At 41.4% G+C, this 22,134-nt stretch overlaps 1 long non-coding RNA gene across 1 annotated transcript in view; it reads right to left on the bottom strand.

The window, feature by feature from the left end:
* Positions 1 to 13,642, bottom strand: part of LOC106887066 — a 34,503-nt gene extending 20,861 nt beyond the window's left edge. Inside the window, exon 1 of the long non-coding RNA XR_001411793.1 lies at positions 13,530 to 13,642. This is a non-coding gene — a long non-coding RNA (uncharacterized LOC106887066). The remainder of the gene's footprint in view (positions 1 to 13,529) is intronic.
* Between the last annotated feature and the right edge of the window lie 8,492 nt (positions 13,643 to 22,134).

Here is a 22,134-nt window from a genome sequence, read left to right as displayed (position 1 = left end):
GTGGAAGAGTTAATGAAACACTTTGAGGGTGTGATTTGGTATGAAATGCTTTTCATCTCCCAAAGATCTCAAAGCACTTTGCCATTCAAATGAAGTGATAAAGATGGCTCTTACTGCTCAGCTGCAGCCAGCTGAGGAATGGACTGCCAGAAACATTTAATAGTTCCCCTTTAACCCTACATAAATCTTTAGAATAGTAATTGAAAGATACCTCTCTCAGTTGAAATGGGAAAGGGAATGTAGGTGGAAAGAATTTAATTATCTGAGTTGCAATCTGACATAGGGAGTGTATCACACTTTTGTATTGTATGATAACATTCATTGCTCTTGAGTGGCGATCTGCATGCAGCATGGACAGCCAGCAGCCTAAAGTGCTAGAGCCTGAAATTACTACCTGTCCTGAAGAGAATCCTGCTGCAGGAAGACAGGTTTGTAATTAACACAACTTAGCACACTTGAAATCCTTAATTATTTAAGGGGCATGGGAGGAACACTAGAGGCCTCAATCCTTTACCTGGAGGGCAGATGAGATGGCACGAGGGCTGTGTGCCCTCCGTCTGCTTCCTGACACTCCCACTGCAAAGGCACTAATGAAACAGCTCCTTAACAGGAGTCATGACAGGCTCAGACATGGAGGAACCTGATCACTGAAGGGATCTCAGAGAAGCAGAGGCAGGTTCCTCAAGCTAAGGTACAGCTGCTCCTTATCTGCTGCCTGGAGGTACCAACAGGTGTCACTAAAAAAGTCACCAGCTACATTAATTCCTTTTATATTTACACTTTCCCCAGACAAAAGTCCTAACTGGAGACAGTGGCAGGCAGCGAGTTGAGCCTGCAGTATTTATAGTGCAAGAATGGAAGAATACTGATGATACAAAGGATCTTGAAAGATCACCAGGTTTAAGTTCCTGCCCCCAAACAGGCTCAACTAGACCTTATAGCATTTTTGGTGAAAATTAATCTAAACTGTTCTTAAAGCCCTTCAATCCTGGTGGGCCCACTCAACCAGAGAAGTCTGTCTCAGCATCCTCAATGACAGAAATCTGAATACTCTCTAATCTGAATCTTGTTCTGTCTGCTGCAAAAATGAGGATCCAGTTTGGACTAATGCTTTCTTTAAAAGGCTGGAAGGAATAACTGTTGCCTGGCACCTCATTTATGGAGAGAGGCAAGAAAAGGCAGATACTGGGGAAGGAAGTGAAGGCAGCTGAAGCATCAGGGGAAAAAAAAAAAAAGTCATTCGTGAGTGATATTTTGTAGAGTAAATGAATGCAGATTTGATGAGGAGCATAAATAACATCCTGCAGGGTCAGCAGGGAAACCCTAATTAGGCAGGATACCCTTCCTCAATACTAATTAGAGTTATATGCTTGATTGAATAGGTACAATTCTTCCTAGTATGTCAAGAGGCCAAGAGGAGGCCGACAGCATACAACCAGCCTCTTGGTCCCTCTCTCTTGCAGACACATACAAGACACATACAAGACACATACCAAGTGTTGCTGTACAGGCTCTCTCATGCATATGCATTCTCATGCACACATAGCCACGTGGAGTTATCACCCATGGGACCCTCCATCTGCTTCCTGTCCTTTCACCACAGATACTACCTATCAGGTGCCCTGATTCAGAAGAAAGCAGGGTTAACATCCCCCTCTAGATGAGGAAGAGACTATCCAGCATGCCATGGCCAGTTGACAAAAGGAGTAATAGGTGTATGCAAATTAATAGCTCACACCGTTTCATAACGCACATCCCCCAGCAGATGCCACAGGTAATTATGCAGCTGAGGGTAGTGCTTCTGGGAGCACTCATAAAATACAGCTTTTATCTTGCTGCTTCCAGCCCATGTCTGGTAATGTATAAATAATGTTAACAGCGTCAACACAGACAGACAAAGATTGGATGTGCACTGCGTACGCACGCCTGGTGAAATACTGATCTTGCTGCAAACTTGAGACACGTTAGAAGAGAAAGGAAGAGTTTGCCTCTTGAAAAAAGGCTCCAAAACACACATACCGAGGTGCTTCCTATAAGCAACAAAACCTCCTTGCGAGATAAGAAAAGCTGGGTACTTAAGGACTTTTTGTGCATCCCTTTAGGCAGGTAGCCTTCAGGCTGATTCAAGATAGGTTATGAATATGGGGTGGCAGCTGTGTGGCATGTGACTGGCTCCATGCAGCAAGGTGACAGCTTCATATGCCAAGGAACTTCCATAGCGCGACAGCTGGGATGAGCAGGAGACTCACTGTACGACAGTATGGTTAACAACAGGATCCATTGTAAGTGGGGCCAACATTATTGTAAAGATAGATGTCAGCATGCTTAGGAAAAATAAGCAAGATATCAAAATTAATTTCTGCTGCCTCTGTTTTCCCATACACTCGTCACATTCTTACACGTACGCTTTGTACGCGTTCCAGCCATGCTGAGTTGCTCCATGAGGCAATTTCAAATGTGCAGTGAGCTTATCCCATTTAATTGCCCACAGATTAGGGACACACCCTTGCAGCTTAAGCTGCACTAAGCATATTGTGAGCACTATCCAAAAATTAGGTGAGAAAATGGAGAAACAGAGGAGTCAAGGCAGGTGTGCAACGACCAAAGACATCTGTGGAGGAGCTAAGACACATCAGTGAGAAAGGGAAACACTGATATTTTCCAAGGATAGTCACACATGGAGGGACCACTACAGCTACTTTGTTAGCTTTGGTTTTGGTCTTCAAACTTATCAAAACAAGTACCCAAGAGGAACAATTCTGCAAAACAGACCAACAGAGTTTTGTAAGCAAATTCCTTTTGTGAAGATGGCTTTAGGTGCATTGAAATGAACCACATTGTTGTAGTTTATCAACAAATGTATGCAATATAACAGGCTTACAGTGGCTACAAAACTGAAAGAGATCCTATTATCTATAAAGAATTCCTTATTATGTGTCAACGTTAGGAAGTTGAAACAGATATATGAGCTGAATAGAGGAAGGAAATCTAAGGAGCAGATCTAAATATTCAAATGGGACAATTTGATAGAATAAGGACATCAAGAAACACACAATCAAAAAACTAACCCACCATCATTGCCGATACTGAAACTGATGGTAAACATGCGTTTTTACTGTTATTTTCCTAATGATAAAAATGCTGTTTTTTAATCTGAAGTTGAAACACTGCACTGCTTTCCACCACTTTTCCTAAATTTTCTATGGAAAACTATTTTGTGATGCAGCTTGCATCACTATGTAAAGATGATGAAAAACTGTAGCAATTCTATCTTAAAAAGTATCAAACTGCTTTGCCACTGCAAAAGAAAAAAATTGATCTAGAAAATGGGAAGTGGCTTACTAACATCTATCCATAATGCTTCATAAATAAAAACTTGTCATTTGGCGTATCATCAGTTTATGTTACCACACAATTAGTGTCAAGAATTAGAAAAGGCAGTCCATAAAAAGGAAAAAAAAAATAAATCTCAAAATAAGAAAAAAAATGCACATTCTAAAGTAAGTTTTACTAAAAAGACAACCCCCATCTTTTTGTTATTTCTTTCACTTGTATTTCTCCAAAATAGAAGAAATATATACATTTAAACTGCCAGCACTTCACGCATCAGCAATTCTCAACTTTAGTTTGCTTTCTTAGATAAAAACATGAGAAATGGAGAACAGACTTTCTGTAGTCTATTGTGTCTCAGTATCAAATTCTTAAAAAGTAATCACCCTGTCACATGACTTTCTATAAAATTATTCACAGAATTACACGGGCACAAGTATCAATATACTGAGAAACTTAATTTTATGTTTGTTACACAAACCATTTCTAAAATAACTTTCTAAAATATGTTCTTACAGCTTTATACCCATGACCAATACTGAAAGCGCTGCTTTGGCATGACTAACAAGGTTGCAGGGGATTGTTGTTAGCATATATGATCCAGTAATTGAATATCCTAAAGCATGTTGTGTATGGTAGGCTTTTAAGGGTGGATTAAATTCAGGGATATTTTGTATTCATTCCAGTTAAAACTAGTAAGTACATAATGATTGATGATTACTTAAACCCAAGAAAACTGTCATGTCCATCTTCTGTGTTTCAGTAGATCAGAGAAAATATTAAGAACCTCTTCCCCGGGACTTACATCTGTAAAAATAGCCCTTGTAAAAGTGAAGCGAGGATGCTTCAGTTACAGAATTGTCAGCTACCAACAGTTTTGGCCCACACTGCTTTTGGCTTGGCAGAAGTATGTAGGAATCTGTTGTCTCCTAAAAAAAAAAAAAAAACCCTCCACATGGAATGAAATGTTCTCAATCTAGTTCCTAACAGCCCTCAATGTCAAAACCTGCCCTTAGTGGTAATTGGCATCAGTAAGATGATGAGCACTGAGCTACGACTGGGATGTAATGAGTTCATGAATCCCCCAAAAAAGTCCCTGAGGAGCAACAGCACTGACCCTCACTGGGAGTACAGTAAAGAGAGAAGCTTTGCTCTTTGCATGCAGGACTTGTATTTCCAGGGTTGCTTCTTTGGCCCCTCAATGGGCTCTAAATTCTTGCAGGAAGCAGTTGCCTGTGTAACGCTGCTCTCCGGGACCTTGGACGGCAGCTTCTCTCAGGCTGCATTGAAATTAAGTAGTAATAAAATAAGTAATCTCTGAAAGCGGATACCAGTTTGAGTTAGAAAAGCCCATGCCAAAATATGCTTTCAGAGCAGGCACAGCACATATATTATTGAAAAGTCTTGTTTCTATATGGTGTGCCAAGTTGGCAGAAATGCAAATTTAAAATTTAGAACTGACTGGTAGGGAGCTGGGCAAGGAGGAGGAACTAGAGAGGAAGGAATTAGTAGCATTTGTTTCTTTTAAAGAATAAATCTTGAGCTACTTTTTTTTTTATGGCAATCTTACATTATTTATCTGTCTTTCTAGGTCAGAAAATAGGAGTAAATTTTATATGTGACACTTTCTTGTAATCCAGTGGTACAAAATGGACTTTCACAGAATGCTGCAGTGTTCTACTCTGCTGTCCTGGCACATACGGGGATGCATTTTAGGGTCCTTTGTGGTTCAGGTGCTGATATTGTGCCTGGAGAGATCTTCGTGTCTTTTTGAGAAGGCAAAAATAAGAGAGCACAAAAATAATACAGGACTAAAACTAAGTAACATAGCCTCTACACCAAGGATATTAGAAATACTTCCCTAGGGAAAACTGGGCTGATTTTTCATCATCTGTCATCTTTTTCAAAGTCTCTGTTTATCCACAGAACTCATTTAAAGGATGCGGCACTAAGGCTATCGGGATACACTACAGCAAATTCTGACCCACTGCTGGGGGAACGTAGGGTGGAAGTAAGGCTGACAGCTGCAATTTAAAAAACCCAACAAAACAATCCCAAACCCTTTCATAATAAAAAAAGTGCAATGGAGCAACATCTGATTACCAAAGAGAAGTCACCTGATTAACATGAAAAATATTTCAAGAAACTTCACCTGCTACCCTCAATCCTTTATTCTTATTATTACTCCTTTCTACACAAAGAGAAATAAAAGTAGACAGCATTTTCCACCTTATGTGGAAATAACTTGTAGCTGAGACTTCAAGAGCTGATAATGCTTATGTACTTAAGATGACCACAGCCAGATATCATTCTTATGCTTTATCACTATGTATCACAGCAACTTCTGCAAGGCTAAATCTAGAATACTGGCCCTGAAGAATTAATTATAGTTTTCTACATGTTCACACTGTAAGCAGAATGTGGGAGAGCAAAACTTACATTAATGCCATGCTACTGGTAGGTCATGAATATTAAGATATTTCTGCAACATCACACACACAGAAGCCTATGGTGGCACCATGACCTCAATTCAGGTACACAAGTTGGGGGGTGGGGAGAAGGAACAGAAGAAAAATCCAAGCTCGGGTAACTCCTTTCAGCACTGCCCAAGGAAGATTCATTTTCATCCCAATATAGGTTTTCACCACAGAAGGACAGCCATATTTTGAGGAAATTAAAGAGTAAGTTCTTGCACTGGATTCAGATGTGTAAGCAGTTAGGTATATGGTTTCGGTATAATTCTCAGCACACACCAGCAAGACATGCTGCCAGTACCCTGTACCACAGCTTTCCTCTCCATCTTTCCGCTCTACAGATCCACAGAAGTGAGATAAATAAGTTCCTGGCTCAGGCATGAAATATCTCTTGGATCCATTAGTGGCTATGCCTGAAGAGTTTGCCAAGAGGTAAGCGTTAGCCTAAAAGTAATAACAGATAGTAAATCCAATCTAGGATTCAGCTTCTGAGGCAAATACTGTAGGAGCACTGTAGCAATCTGACTTTCTTAAACAGAAACCTAACAAAAAAGCAATTTATCCATGAAAGAAACAGTCTCTATTTGCAAAATTGCCTTAAGAAAGCTCCATTGCTGAGATCATCTGTGTTTGACCTCACCATAGCTGGTGTTCATGTTGCAACAGGCAGTATCAGGATTTTTTGTTTAAATGAATGGTAAGTCCATTTAGCTTTTAAGTAGTAAGCATGAAGCCTCCAGAAATATACAGCAAGCTCCTTCACATACCAGTTTGCTTTTATATTTGTAAAATTCTGATCCTGTAAGGAGGGTAACAGGTCAGTACAGGACTTAAATTAATAAATAAAATAGCATTAATAAAAAGAGCTGCCTGGTTGCACGTTTCCAGGACTACATGAATTACACAATTCCCATGTCAAATGTAAGGAAGAATTAAAACTGGACGCACAAAATCCCCAGTGAAGGGCTGGCTGAAACCCAAACAGTTATGCATTTTATGGCCTGAGGTTTATTCACCCAGTTACACTTTCAGTTTTTGACACATGAACAGCAGAGCTCGAGAACATGAGCCAGAGATTTTGGCATTGCTGTGGCAGTTCGTCCTCTCTCCCCAGTTGCTCAAGTTCTGCTTGTCTTGATACAGACTGGAGAGAGCAGCTCTGTCTGCCCAGTGCACCTGAAGAGACAGACAAGCAAAATATTAAACAGCTACAGATGCTGAAAGAAAAGCAACTGTTCAGTCAGATCTTCGGGTTTTTTTTCAAAGCTTTGCTTGTAGGACAAAACTGACGAGAATTTCTGATGATTATTTAAAAAAAAAAGCATAGAAAATCTGTCTGATAGGAGCACAGCTAAAGCTTAATCTATTTATGTAACAAAACAGAGGCAAACTGCTGTTAATATGCTAGAGAGGCACAGAAATTTCTGCTAATCTATTATCAGGGGACAAGCTGCTATTCTGGCACAGCGAGGGCTCACATCAAACTACCAGACTGGCAACCCTTTTTGCTCAAATCCCTCACATCCCCCGTTCTTTCCGAGACAGGCACTCCTCGCTGTTATCAGCTCCAAACGTTTGATGCACCTGAGCAGAGCATGTCCTATTTCCCTTTTTTCTTTCTCAAGTATGGAGCTACAGCACAAGACTTTTCCTCGGCAGTCAGTCCGTGCATGGGGCATGGTTTCATCACAGCAGGAGAAACTTTTCCCTACCAGGCTGGTTGAGAGAGGGCATGAAAGAGCCACACAGTTGGTAGGAGTTGGTGCTTATTGCTGTATTTACCCTGATGGGGCTCTCTTGTCCAGCCTTCCTATACCCATGACCAAGTTGCCTTGTTTAGTCCTATTCAAGTAGGCAATGCCAGTTAAAGCTCACAGCACAGATTGAACAGTCAACAGGGAAAAAGGCAAATGGAGTGATACCACAGCACCTCTCTGTACAAAAGAACCAACATTCTTTCCATTGGGAAATCAAACCAAGCTAAAGAAAATTCTTCCCTTTAAACACATAGCACTGACAGACTAGGCTTAACGTGAAAGCTCGTAAGGTACCAAGGTTCCAGGTCACAACGTTAATTTTTCCCATGACCTAAGCACCTTGGGAGAACACACACAGTTTTATTGCAATTCCTGGTCACAAGAGTAAGATGAAAAGGATTTCTTTCCCTATTACACTTAGAGCGCCCCACAGTGCAGGCACTAAGCCTGTTCCTTCCAACAGCAGTGTGCTTCAGTGCTGTTCTAATTAAACAAGCAAGAAAGAGTTAACAGGAATGCTGTCTCCTGACCAGGTTTACAAGATGCAGTAGAATCCACCCAGGTGTCTGTAACTTCACAACACGCTTCCTGCATTGCAGCTCCTCCAGAGTCCAAGGTAACAGCTAGCAGAAAGTTCTAGATGTTTTTAATGCCATTTTTCAAGCCTAAGAGATGCAAAGGAGCTGGGTGAGAATCCACCCGGGTGTCTTTGACAAAGACATAGGCAAGAAAACTTTCCAAAGGACTGTTCTGTCAATAGAACTCACCACAGGTCACAATCAGAAGGGAGAAGCCACAGAAGAACCAGCTGTCACACAGACTGCAATAGCCTTAGCTTGGGAAATAAAATGGAGCCCCTTATCCAGCCACACGTTGTCCCCTTTGCATTTTCTTACCTTCATAGCAATACTTTACAGACGTGTTCTCTAGTTGTGTAGTAACTCTGTGACTTAATTAGCAGCTGTACTAAGTACACATTAAGGAATCTGATTGTCAGGTCTTCTGCTGTGACTCCATGGCTGTTGAAGGCCGAATGGCCAGTGAACACAAACAAATTCATGTTCTCCTACAGAAGTTAAAGCATCTTGGTAGCTTTTTGGCAGCATCATTTGCAGCTGACATCCCCTATCTAGGTGGTGCCATCTGTTAACCATGTCACATCCCTGATCTCTTGAAGGAGGCTAAAAGCAGTAAACTATTTCAGAAGTAGAATAATATTAATACTGGAAGGGGACTACTACAGTGCACTGACATCCTATATCCAAGTGACTTCACTTTCAGAGTGAAGGCAATGAGCAGAAGGGTTGCCATGCGACTGTTCAGCTTGGCAAACCCTCAAAACGGTCCCAGTCTCATGCTCTGCATTGTTCCAGTAAGACATCTACCTGTGTTGCCCCCGCTGAACTACATTCTTACATTTGATATGCTGTTCCACTCTTACAACGTGGTGCCGTGGGAGTACTTGAAAAGAGTAGACGGCCACCAGATTCAAAGTGCTGCCCCGCTCTTCTCCTGGGAAGAAGTGAACGGTTATCTCTTCTTCCGTTCTTCTCCCCTCCCTCCCACCAAGCTTTCTGCTAAACACAATTACATGCAGCATTTGACAACAGAGCTGATAAATTATGTGCTGCTTGAATTGAAAATGTGAAGGATAATAGGGATGAATATCAATGCATTCACAGATGACACAAACCTATTTCATCACTTTCAAGGCTTTTTGGTTGTGCTCAGGGATGACTTGCATGAACTAATTCCTTAGTGCGTTGTCTTAAAAAAAAATAATAAAATATCTAGAGAGAAAATGGACTATGCCTAAGAGGTATCTGGCAATAAAGAGGAAAAAGAAAAACAATGAAAACCCCACAAACCCCAAAGGGAAACATTTTAGGGGCATGAACATGTGTAAGCTGAGAAGTTCAGTTGAAAATTTTCCAGTTTCACTAAAACTGGAAATCAAGTCTGGCTTTTAGGTACCTACAATTTATTCCAATCTGACTGAGATTTATGTGCTGCTGGAAATACGTCCTTATGACTTATCTATAATAATTACTGTGAACACTTCTGCAACAAGAAGAGTCCTATCCTTGGCTTCCATTAAACACAGAAGTCAGTCATCTAAAAGCTGTGGCAGACTGCTGGCTCTTGTAGGCACCATTATTTCTGATGGAAATAACAATTTGGGCAGTCCATAACCCTTAGTTAAAAAAATCTAATGTAGCTCTACCGTCATTCTCCAGTATTAAACCAGTAATTTTTCCAGAAATTCCTCCAGTGTAAAAAACAGAGAGAATTCTCAATTTAGCTATAGATGTTGCTAATGAAAAACTTCAGAAAACACATGCTGGCACAGAGAATGCTCTGAGATCAAACCTCTGAATTCAAACTGAGGGTTGCAGAAGGTTTCATCACCACCTTGAGCTTGGTTTAGAGTCCTGCAAGTTTCTTCCTCTATTCCTGCATGAAGAGCTCTGGACATGACCCTCTGCAGTCTCTCACTGATGTCCTGTGCAATTTTCAGCTATTGTGTTGACCTTTGAAATTTAAGGGCATCAAAGAGCAGCTTTCAGTTGCTAGCACTAGACACCTCCTGCATCTCTAAGAAATGGAACAACCTGCCTAAGCACAATATTGCATTGACAGACCAGTAAGTTGTGGCTTTTTAGAATACTCTCTGCATGCAGCCCATCAGGATACACATTCAGGACTGCTTTTAGAAAGCTAAACAGCCCAGGGAGGCATCAGTGGGATGCTGCCATCAGAAAAAGGAAAAAGACTACATGGTTGGAGGAAATGCAGACATTTCTAAATGGCACAAGTTTGCATTTCCATTTTTCCCCATGTCTGAAGCTCTTGCTTCCAACTGAAGTTCATGCTGTTCTAGTGCGATGTAGGGGAAATACACACCTAGCAGGGGATGGAAAGAGATACAGACGGAACACCTTAGTATCACCCATCTATCCTGAACCCTCTCAGATGGAAACGCATGGTCTCTCCTTATGCTTCTCCTGACCTCTCAACACATAGACATAGCTGTCATGGCTCCTAATCTCTCTCTAGGCTTTCTGATCTCCTGGGGCACTTCAGGGCCTCCTCACATCTTTGGAAGCCTGATGTGAATTCTGATACATTTTGCTGCCACCCCTGCCCCTTCATTCAGCCGCAGGAGCAGACCGCACAACTCCTGAAAGAGAACCTGCTCTTCACTACTAGTCACCCAGAGACAGGAAAACAATTGCAATTACAGAGAAGTTACATATTTTTAACAGGACTGGGCTAGGGACTATGCAGCTATTTCTGGTGCTAGCCCTTGCAATTTGGGCTGTGAGTGGAACACGGGACCACTCAGCAAGCAACTGCATCTCAGAATCTTTTTAAAGATGAGAATTGAGTTCAGAAGGAACAACCATCATAAGTTCTTGATTTTACAGGTACAACCAATTCTGTTGTGCTGGCAGATTTCCTTTGGACTAGCTGGGCTTACTTGCCTGACTCTCCTCAGGAAGGAGGTATCAACTTACTGCTTTCTAGAAAGGTGCAGCTGCAGTGCAGGACCTGAGGTGGCCTCTCCTGACTCGCGATGGTCTGGCACAGGTAAAATCTAAAGAGGAATGGTGGAAAACCTGTCCCGTGAAGACTGCCTACAGTTATATTCTTCAGGGGCCCACTTTCAAGATGAGCAAAGCCAGAGCTGTGCAGCCAGGCCACCGATCAGTGCAGCAGCAATTCATGCCATGAAACTCTGGACGTATTGCAATCAACCAGGGGACAGAGAGGAACTCCGTGTGCCTCGCTGCACAGCTCAGAGAAATGGGACCTGAAACAAGAGCTAAGCCAAATGGTTCTCTTCTCTGCAACTTATATGACAAGCAAATATTTTGAGGTCAGGAAAAGCTAATCTTTTTCTGCCTGGAGGCAACCAGTTGCTTTCTATTAACATGTCATTTTGTATTGAGTCCTGTGCAAATTGGAATGAGACGATTCCAGACATCTTGAAGGAGAAAAAAATGGAAGCATTGAAAAAAATTATATACCTATTCTAGCTATGTGCTGATCCAAACTAAACCATATTTACATCTTCGAGAGTGAAAAATGTATTATTTGTATCATTTATTTATCACATACAAAATATCATGAGGTATATTTATGGCATGAATTCTTTAGTTTTGAATAAATGACAAATATTCTTAGTGTTAGAGATGGAGCTGAGCTGCATAATAAGGCATTAAAGTGCACTTTTTGCCTTTTGACATCTCTTTTTAAGGATACAAATTAAAATGTTGAAAATAGAAAGCATCAATATTCTTGAAGGTTATATCCAAAAGGCTCAGTAACAGTATGTAAATAGAGAATTAATGTCATAATGTAGATAAAATACTCTCACATTTCTAGAAGAAAAAGCTTGGAAAGCAAATATGATATTTGTATGTTTGTTCATTATAACTTAATTAGCACAGCACAATATTAAGGACCAAAAGTAATGCTGACTATAAATTGAAGACTGTGTTTGTGGGTATATCTATACTTATATATATATATATATAGAATAATTGCCAATATGATAAGTGTTGAAATAAAGACTCTGTTGAAATGCTTCTGGGATTTAAGTGAAGCAGTAATATCACCATTTTAAACCTTGCCTCAAAGTCTCTTTCGCTATTTATTTCTGAGAAAAAAAATCCAAACATAAAAGTTTGATCGAAATCTTTCCTCAAATTTCCAGTTTTTCTTTACTGAGATGGGGGGAGTGAAGAGAAGGAAGAAAGGACATTTTCTGGAAGTTTCTGCATTTCTCACTTGTATTTATTAAGAAGTGAAAGGCATCTAAGTGTTCATAGGTACCACATGCAATAAAGGCTTGTTTAATGCAGGGGATAAATTATGGACTATACAATGTAGCTGACACACCACAGATGGAAAGGCAGGAAATGATCCACTCTGACAAGCCTGCAGCAAACCTCTCCTACCCAATGCAGGGGGCAGTGGTACAAACCATGTCACCAAAGAGCTTGTCTCCAGGAGATCTGCAGCTCAGCTGTGCAGACCGAGATCACCTACCCGTGCCTCAGCAGTTGTAATCTTAGGACTGCTGAAACTCCCTGTGCTGTTGTCATTGCACCACATCACAGCCCCTTTGATTTTGCTTTTCATTGTTAAGTCAGAGATTTTTTTTTTTCCTTCTTCTGTATCATTCACAAAATCTTTGTATTGCATAGCCATACAGTGTATGTTAAGGAATATTTAACCCTTGTTCAGTAAATACACTGCACAATACACTTCCAATATTTTTCTGATAAAATGTCAAATAGAAATGATGGGAAAATACATGACAGACCTCTGTTCTGCATCAGACTGCAGAAATAACCACAAAGGGTTAAAAAGAAACAAGCCACATGCCTCCCAAACATCTGAACAGACACCTATTTTCCAGACCCTACATGCAGTCAATTATCTGATTCACATTGCTGGTCTGCTGTAGGATGTTTTGATACCATTTTAACATTTTACTGTAGCTGGCAGTAGCATGCTTCTAATGCAAGGGACCCCAGAGATAGCTATGGACAAAATACTGTAAAAGCAAAGAATACTTTTGGCTCTTATGAGTTAAGTAATATAGTCCGGCAGAGAGATGGTGATAGTACTTTAACAAGGAAGATCAGAACACAATTATGCATGGCCAGAAATGTATTCAGTAATGATCCATCATGCTGTCTGTGGCTGCTTTACATGCAGAAAGATCATCTGCTTTAATCTTCCTAGTCTCCAGATCCACGCAGAGCATCATATATTATGCACAAAGGTACTCTGGGTGGCAGTATTGAGTTCACCATTGCAGCAGGCTTTATTATTGTAAGTTGGTTTTTTTTTTTTGTGGTCCCCCCCGCCCCCCGCCAAGTATATCCTAGGCATACCCTTTCAGAAAAATGCTTTAAAGCCTTTCTGTCTCAAAGGAGAGGTCCTTGCTACTCACTGTTTCTCTTCATATCGTGCCGCCTGCACCCCCACACAGAGGTCCCCGTTCCCCCACGCTCACATACACGCCTCTGTCCATCACTGCCTTTCTGCTGTGCTGCAGACCCGCCGAGATCCTTCAGTGCAGAAAAGCAGCCAGCATGATGCAGAGTTTTTCAGTCCCTCCTTGTTGAATGATTTCATAATTCACCCTGGATGACACTTGAATTTTTATTTATTTTTTTTAAATCAGTCTCTATTGGACACTGTACATGTGTGGTAAGGAAAAACACTTTCCTCCTGCAGAATTTGGAGGGGGGGGGCGTTTATCCCTGAACAAAATGCATTTTCTGCAAGCAAGTATTCTTGACAACACTGTGTGCAAAAAGGAGGGGCTGGGGCGGAGGGAGGAAGACAGTATTGGGCTCGCTACAGGCTTCTGTCTCATCCAAGTCCTGGAGCTGCTGCTGCAGAAGGTCAGGGAACACATGCCTGTCTGCTTCCCGGGGACTTGGGGACAGATCCTCACGTGGAGTAAATGGACACTGTTCCCTGGGAGTGCAAGGCATTATACCATGCTACACCTGGTGAAGAGTTGGCTTAAGTTCTTTGCTTCTTTTTCTCCTGAGCCACATAAATTTATTCGACATATCACTAAAATTGCTTGTGAGGGCAAACTGGCGCTTCATTTACTTCCACAGAGTTGCCCCAGATTTTCAAGGAGAGGAGAGTAATCAGTGCCTGACTCCTCACTGCCTTGGATCCTTTCTGCCCGTGCAGAATGGCTGTGAGCTCCCTCGTGTGTGTAAATGAAACAATCTACCTTCACGCCCACACGGGATAAATGGAAGTGACTTGCCAGGGGCCAAAGCAGCGTGGAGCTGGGGCTCAGAGCCACACATGCTGAAGGCTTCCTACCTGCCTCCTTCAACAAGGACAGCTTGACTCAGGAGCTGATTTTTTTTTTGGTGGTTGTTGTTATATTAGCAGGGAGCTAAAGGCTCCTGAGAGACTGTTTATAGAAAGTGCTTTTGAATGTATGCTTCAGCATAGATAGCTCCCATTTAAAACTGAAGATGGACCTTTTATCAAAAGCTGTGACAGGCTATCTTAAGGGTAACTGTCACAGGTGAAGATATAAAAAGAAGAAAAAACCCTTTTCTCTATTGTTTCAGTTTTCTTGTAATTTTACCAAGCATTTAGAGGGTGAGATAATGTCAGATACATCTGTCTTTGGCATTTTTAGGTATGTATCACCTTGGAATGTAAGTACTCAGGAAATATCTGATAACACCCTGAAGTATTTCCATCTCCTCAAGTTCCTCTCTCATCTTTCTTTTATTTAATCTCAAATGAGTTCAAGTAACTTCTAATTTTGCGTTTATCTAGATCTGAGGTACAGAAGAAAAAGTAGGCTTCTCTAAATTAGCAATTGGTAATAACTTTATAAGTATAGTTCAAACCTCTAAGTCTGGATGAACACTGAATTTGGAATCAAGGAATAAACACTCAATTTTTTGAGTACAAGAAAGTATTTCAAATGATCACACCACTGATACTTTTCTTGTGTATGCTCCGTTCATCGAAGGGAGCACCTGGAAGCCTAGCTTTCCTCAAAATTATACAGAACAGTAAGTCCACCTGTACATAATGATCAGATGTCAGCATATGACCACTACCAGAAGGGTTATGTGCCCTCACACAAGGAGCCATCTGGCTCCTTATACAAAAGGAAAAATTATCAGGTCTTCCAGAACAAATTCACCCCACCATGCCATAACACACCAAAATCCCAGCTATGCTGCAGAGAGGGAGAGGAACGTCTCACAGAGGATTAAGTTCCCTAGACCTGAAAACTCTGCCCCCAGGATGTGGCACAGCAGGACAGGCAGTGGCTTTTGCTTTAATAGAGAGGGAGATCTCTCTGATACTGCAAAGATGACTGTCATTCCAAAGGAGATCAGAATATGTTCAGCTAGCCCTTTGCAGGTGAATGCATGCAAGCTCTTCCAACTCACTAGAAGCTGTGTGGAAACTCAGTTGGATGAATCATTTTAAATGTGGTGTTCTGCTAACACAAGAGCATGGCTGCCAACTGGCTCAGAGCATGGGTCAAGCCTGCTCACATCAAACAGAAATCAAATGTCTGAAAGCAGACAGGAAACAAATGGCCCAGATACGAACGTGCCTTTGAAATCTTCAGTTTTTGAGTTTTAGACCTTAACTTGGCCTATCAAAACATAAATAACACTTGGAACCTTTGGTTTGGATCCAAACCATCCTAAAGTACACAGATTTTGAGCAGGATTTTGAAATGGAAGTCTCTTAGCAACTAAGCTACGTAACATACACATGTAATCATCAGGGCAGGGACACCACCAGGTGACTGCTGTAGGCCCTTTCCAGACATATTTACTGTGACTTTTTCTTTGTTGAATTGTACATTCCCCATTTCTTTGATAATTTACAGCTGTTACTGCACAATTTGCCTGGCTTTATCCTCCCTCCTGTGTTTGACAAAATGGCTGCCCTGCAGAAAGCATATAAAAAGTCACATATTTGTGATGCTGGTAACATCTTTATTTGAAAATAAGCCTCCAGCCAAAGAAGTGCTGGTCTTCTAGTAGGTTTTAACCTCAGTTATTAATTTACGTCTCTTGTCTAAAGCATTTAGCCTTGGTTTATTTGCGGTAAAGCTCTGCGGAGTACCCTGGGTGAAGAAAAGAGAAGAAACTCACTTCTTCAGGGCCCCGGGTTCAGGCGGGTTGCTGTTTCCCTTTTCCCAGGGACCACTTCTGCTTATGGGCTGACTTGGTCCCTACCTTCTGGGCAGAGCACTTGGCAGTGTCACACTGTGCAACAACAGGGCATGAACGAAACATAGGACTGCAGCTACAGACCTAATCTTCTCATAAAAATTACATTACTTAACAACACCTTCTGCACAGAGAAAGCAATACTGTTTGAGTTTTCAAAGAAAGTGAAAATCCCACAGAGTTATTTGAATTTGCCCTTGAAGATCTCCAAGAGCAGCCAGCACGTGTGACTCCCAGTGTCACAGGGCAATTGCAAATCACTGGCCGAACTACGGAGCAAGGGAGGGAAGTTGGAGAGCCATAACCTCAAACAATCAATGCAGATGAATCTTTTTGCCGTTAAATTCAGTAACAATGTGCAACAGCAAAAGCTCAAGTTCATTTTAGGTCAGTTATGAATACAGCATGAAACAAAAGTACATTTGGATGTACTGTACAAATGGGAAAATAGAGATACTTAAGTGGGTATTGCTGGTCTCTCCCTATATAAATGATACATCATAAGATCCAAGTTTCAATGTTCAAAGAGAAAGAGGTAATTCTTTTAAAAGATGTTATATGACACTAAACCAGAAACCTAGTCCATCTCAAAACTTCAAGTTTTTCTCCCCATAAAACCTTGAGAATGCAATAAACACTCCTCTTAATGAACAGAAATCCACACCATTACTAAGGGAGTAAAATGTCATACTTAATACATTATGCAAACTAAAAAATTATAAGGCATTGGGCTGATGTTTGAGCCTTTCCCCTCCAAAGGGGATCTCACCATTTTTGTTCTTTTCAACACAGTGAAGAACTGGGATTTCCCATCGATGTTTGCCTGTAGCACACTGTGTGACCAGCTGACCCAAAAGCTCATGTGGCAGAAACCCCAGCTAAGGTGGACAAAGGGTTACTTCAGTAACATACATGTTTGTTATTCTATTTGGCTTAACATGGGCCATTTTCTTCAGATTGGAAAAAGAAGTAATAAAAAAAATAAAAAAAGAGCAAGAAGTAACAAATAAAAAAAATAAAAAAAGAGCAAGTGTAGTGATGAAGCACTTCATTTACCCTAAGCCTCACTGTATTTAAGGCCCAGACTAGCACGTTGCCACCTTTCAGTCAGTCCTCATCACAGGGTGCATTAATTTCACAAGGTACTACTTCTTTAGAGGCGAGAGACCATAACAAACCTAGACAATACCAGGAAATTAGTAACCTTTGCATCTGCCCAGACAGCAATACAGTGTACATATGTACAGTGAAAAAACAAAACAAGCAGCAAGACCTTTTGTGTTCAACTAAACGAAGGATTGGATTCATTATTCTTCTGTTTTTTACCAAGCTAGAGTGCACGTATATGGTATTTTACACACTATCTGGTACACCAGTTGGAAGCTGCTGTCCTGTATGAAGAGAAGTCAAGTACCTTCTCTGTCTTACACTATTTGTAATGATGGGGTCAGATGTCAAAACACTCATGCTGGAGCACTGGCTGCTTGAAGTACATTCATTATGGATACCATCTTGCCAGTGGCCAGGGCTCGATAAAGGTCAGTTGACCTTCCTAAGAATACTTCAAGCAGCAGAGGTAGCAAAGAGAAACAAACCCACACAGTTTCACAATTCTTTTACTAGGAGTCATTTGTCAGGAGATACAATACTGTTTGTTGAGATGAAACACTTCCCCTGTGAAAACTCCCAAAGTCAAAACTCTAGGAAACCACTGTTCTGGCAAAGGAAGGTTTTTTATAAAGCATTCCTACCAGGCAAGGATTGCATAGGGATGTAAGGATGTATATATGAAATCTACTTCCTACCTGGAGTGGAACAAGTACCTGAGGAGAATAACTGCATGAGTTCAGCTCTTGATAACAGAAGAGGGGTGCAGCTTGCTCAGTGTTCTGGAGGCAAAGCCATTCTTCCCTGCCTACACCTGTCCAGAGCCTGCCAAGATCAGTTCAGGGACTCCCATGACCATGGGAGGCTGCAACCCAGTGATCCAAATGAATGTTGCACTTCAAGAGATGCATCATTTTATGTTTTAATGCAATATAAACAGTAAAATAAAGAGCAGTAACAGAGTAAGTTAATTGCAGTTTTAGAAACAATTGCTTTCATGCAACAGCAATTGCCCATACCTGAGAGCTTCAAGTGCTGGTGCATTCCTAGTGTCTGTATACTACTGGTAATCTAATTCTCTCAGTGTAGCTTTTGGATATCTTACTGAAGTGCAGTGTTTTAAAGAGTGCTCACTATCTGTTGAGGACAACATACCTCATAAAAGCAAAAATTTTGTAAAAAAATGTCTTGCTTTTTCTGCAAACTGAGATTTTCATGCCCATACACACAAAGATCCAACCAGATCATGAATGGGGAAGGCAAAGGGATGTACAGTTGTGGCACCACATCTGGATACATGGGCTGCAACAGACACTTAAGAGGACGGAGGGTAGCCCTCAAACTTTTTTTATAATCTGCCCAGACCTAGCAAGAGTATTCTTTCCAGAGTTAGAGATCGCACGTACAAACCAAGCTAGGCAATGACACAAGGAAGTATCTAGGATACAGAAGTATCCAGGAATAAATCAGAGGCATTTACTAATTGCCAGTTAGACATCCAGGAAGCACGGCAGGGTCTTTCCTATTTGAGATGTCTCTCAATCATCTCCCCCGTCTTTCTAGCTTTTTTTTTTTTTTTTTGATAGAAAAGCTAAACTAGCTAAACCACAGTTTGGTCACTGAAGGATGACAGAGACCCAAACCATCATAATATGCAAACATGCATTACAACAACAGCAAAAGACCACAATAATTGTTATTGCTATCATTATCACACAAAGTTGAGCACTCTGCAACAAAACGTACGCTCTTTACAGGGCATTCTGTATGAATTCCTCACTACACTTTCCTTTTTCCATGTATGCCAGTAGAAACTCAATGGTTTCAATTAACAGCCACTTGATTTGGGAGGGCAAAGCCTTGAAAACCTCCCTCCCATTTCGCCGTATTCATTGGGACCAGGTTTCACTCTGTTCCAAACAACAGAGCACAATGGAACATTTGTAAATGCACTCTATCTTTCGTAAATAAATCTGACAGCATTAGAGATAAATCCACAGTCCCTTGAGGGCGAGATCAGTGCACAGTTGCATGCTTGTACGAGAGTACACCTACCATTAGTCTGAAAAATCGGAACCTACTGACATAATGGGTAGTTGTGATCAAGGCGGAATAAAGCTTTCTACCCAGTTCCTAAATTTTTCTGTCACTGTTAATCATCTCTGTTTGGAACAATGTTTCTTGTTTACTAGCAAACAACTGCCTGTAGACGGGCTAAATATTTCTCTATCAACGCTACAGTACACTCATACCAGGATTCAAACCTGAACTGCCAGCGAGAGATGCTCTTTCTCCCTTCTCTCTCCTTCAAACTCAATGTGCCTTCTGTAAAGCTGTCTTTCCCCAACACAGACCAACAGGTCTTGTCCGTCTAAGGACCCTCTCCTAGGGGTCCCCCGTTTCCTTCACACAGGTTTGAATTAATGAGCAGCCCCCCCTGCCCTGAGCGAGCACAATTAATCAGCATCGCTGGAGGTTGCCAACACCCGCTGAGGTGTGCTGCCAAGGTCACAGCCCTGCCGTGTGTCCTGATGGGGGGAGAGAAAGCACAGGGGGTGTTACTGCACTGAAAGCTAGAGATTTGAAACCCTGCTTTTTGCAGGTGTTGTGCTGAAGGAATCTATCTTCCTGCTTTCTCTGCACTGATAAACACCCCCTGTCAGAGCTGGGGGAGGACAACGGAAGACTAAAACTGAAACAGAGTACAGCTGATGTTACAATGGCAGCTCTCTGGCACCTGCCTTTGGCGGTTAATTACCTTTCTAAAGAGTAGCAATTCATCTTTTCGCCCCATAATACCCTGTAATGCTAATTCTCATACTGAAGACAGGCAAACTAATGACAGAGAAAAGGTTTAATATATATAACTCAAAAGAAAGAATAAATTTGCCATAACAAGCTACTAGACTCCATCAATAAAAACCCATACCAAAAGATCACAACTCAGAGTATTCCCAGAACATAAATATTTTCTAGGATACACCACCATTAGCAAAACCCGTCAAGCTTTTCTTTCAATAAACAGCACCTGCCAGGAGCATCTTCTCTGAAACTCACAATATTAAACAAAATTTAATCTCTCATTTATTAAAGGGGCAGACTTCTGGGCTGGTATCTCAGGAGTCTTCCGAAAGCTTTAAAAAACAAAGAGAGGCCTTTTGAAAGAGGCTTATCTCACTCAATGCAAGACTTTCCATCTTAAATACTCCAACAGGTGTTATGAAAGCACTAATGTTCTGGACCTGCTGAATATCATTTTGTGAAAAGCTTCCTTACCCTTACTTACTCCTGAATTTCTCAGCTATACTGAGCAACTACACAGCCACCTTCCTGTCTTAGCAACAGAAAGTAACTCTCATGCTATTGTTGTTTAAAGAAAGTAAATGAACTGAGGAAGACAAGCCGTGAAGGGACAGCAGGCTTTGGTGTAGGAGCAACAGGTCCTCTCCACACCCTTGCTTAGCCCCGCGAGTAATGGCCAGCCCCAGCCAGATCCTTGGGCTCCCGACAGGCTGCCTATAGGAGAGAGGAAAATGGCACCTAGAAAAATCTCTTCCTTCCTCTGTGTGAGATGCACAGAAATAAGCAGAGTAAGGGATGAGCAGACCCAGGGTAGCTGCTACTTTTGGCAGGGGGCTGAACCAGGGATCCCAAAATGCAGGGTTCCTTCTCTCACAACCAGTGCCATAGGTTACCTGATTTTGTACTCATTGCCTGGTTAAACTTCTCTTCTGCTCATCCTCACCCTGACTCTATTTGGTAGTGTTTAATAAAACCAAACAGTTAGCAGCCAAATCATATTGCACCTCATAATACGAGGTTTCCTCAAGTCAAATAAACACAGGCAGAGCGATATCAGGTTTTCCCCCAGGCTTGTGTTTTTTGGATGAGTACGTTCTGTTCTTGTTGCGCTGCTTCTGTGCTGTACTGCTCCATGGCTGAAGGGCATTGGTGTATTTATGTTTTTAAAGAGTCAGGTGAAAAACAAAGTCATCTTTAGAGCACCTCTGAAATATTTTTTTTTCGACTAACTCTAGCCACGTGGAAATAGCCATTGCAATACCACAGGCAAACTGCTTTACCTTTTCAGATGCTGGAGCAGCAGGAGCGAAATGTCCTCTAACTCATTGCTGAAAATGATGGAAAAATCAATGCAAACTCAGTGAAGAGAAGGCAGTGCCATTACAAGAGAGTAATTTTTAGGCTCTCCTGTGGTACTAGCTTCCAGAAAGCAAGACACAGCATGTGGTGGGTAATACTCTGCCAACTGAAAAATGTTATGTCAAATATTCCCATTAGAAATTTATTTTAAATTAAACATGATATATATAGAGAAGCTAGAAAGATTTGGCGTCAGATCTAAACACTTCCCTGGATTTTTATAGCAAGCAGGTTAAGGCCAGACCTGTACCCCTAAGAAAACTGAGAAACAAAAGAAGGTAAAACCTAAACATTTCAGTAGCACCTACTTCTTTTCCCTGCCTTGGGATTTGTTGGTCCCTGTCAGGGGTACATCAACAGTGCTAGCCCATCAGCCGTGCTCCAAGGCCTCTCTGAACTGCTGCTTCTGCACACCTGGACCTGGATGACCACATCATGACAGACAGAGGCAACAGCACTGTGAAGAACAAAACACAAACTCACCAGATTTTGGAGTAACTAGGAAAGCTGTGCCACAGCTCACGTGTCTTTGCAAGATGG

This window comes from Calidris pugnax, unplaced genomic scaffold, assembly GCF_001431845.1.
Source record: "Calidris pugnax isolate Ruff unplaced genomic scaffold, ASM143184v1 scaffold39, whole genome shotgun sequence".
Taxonomy (NCBI): domain Eukaryota; kingdom Metazoa; phylum Chordata; class Aves; order Charadriiformes; family Scolopacidae; genus Calidris; species Calidris pugnax.
The sequence above is the reverse complement of the archived record's forward strand: the minus strand, read 5'-3'. Positions and strand labels throughout refer to the sequence as shown.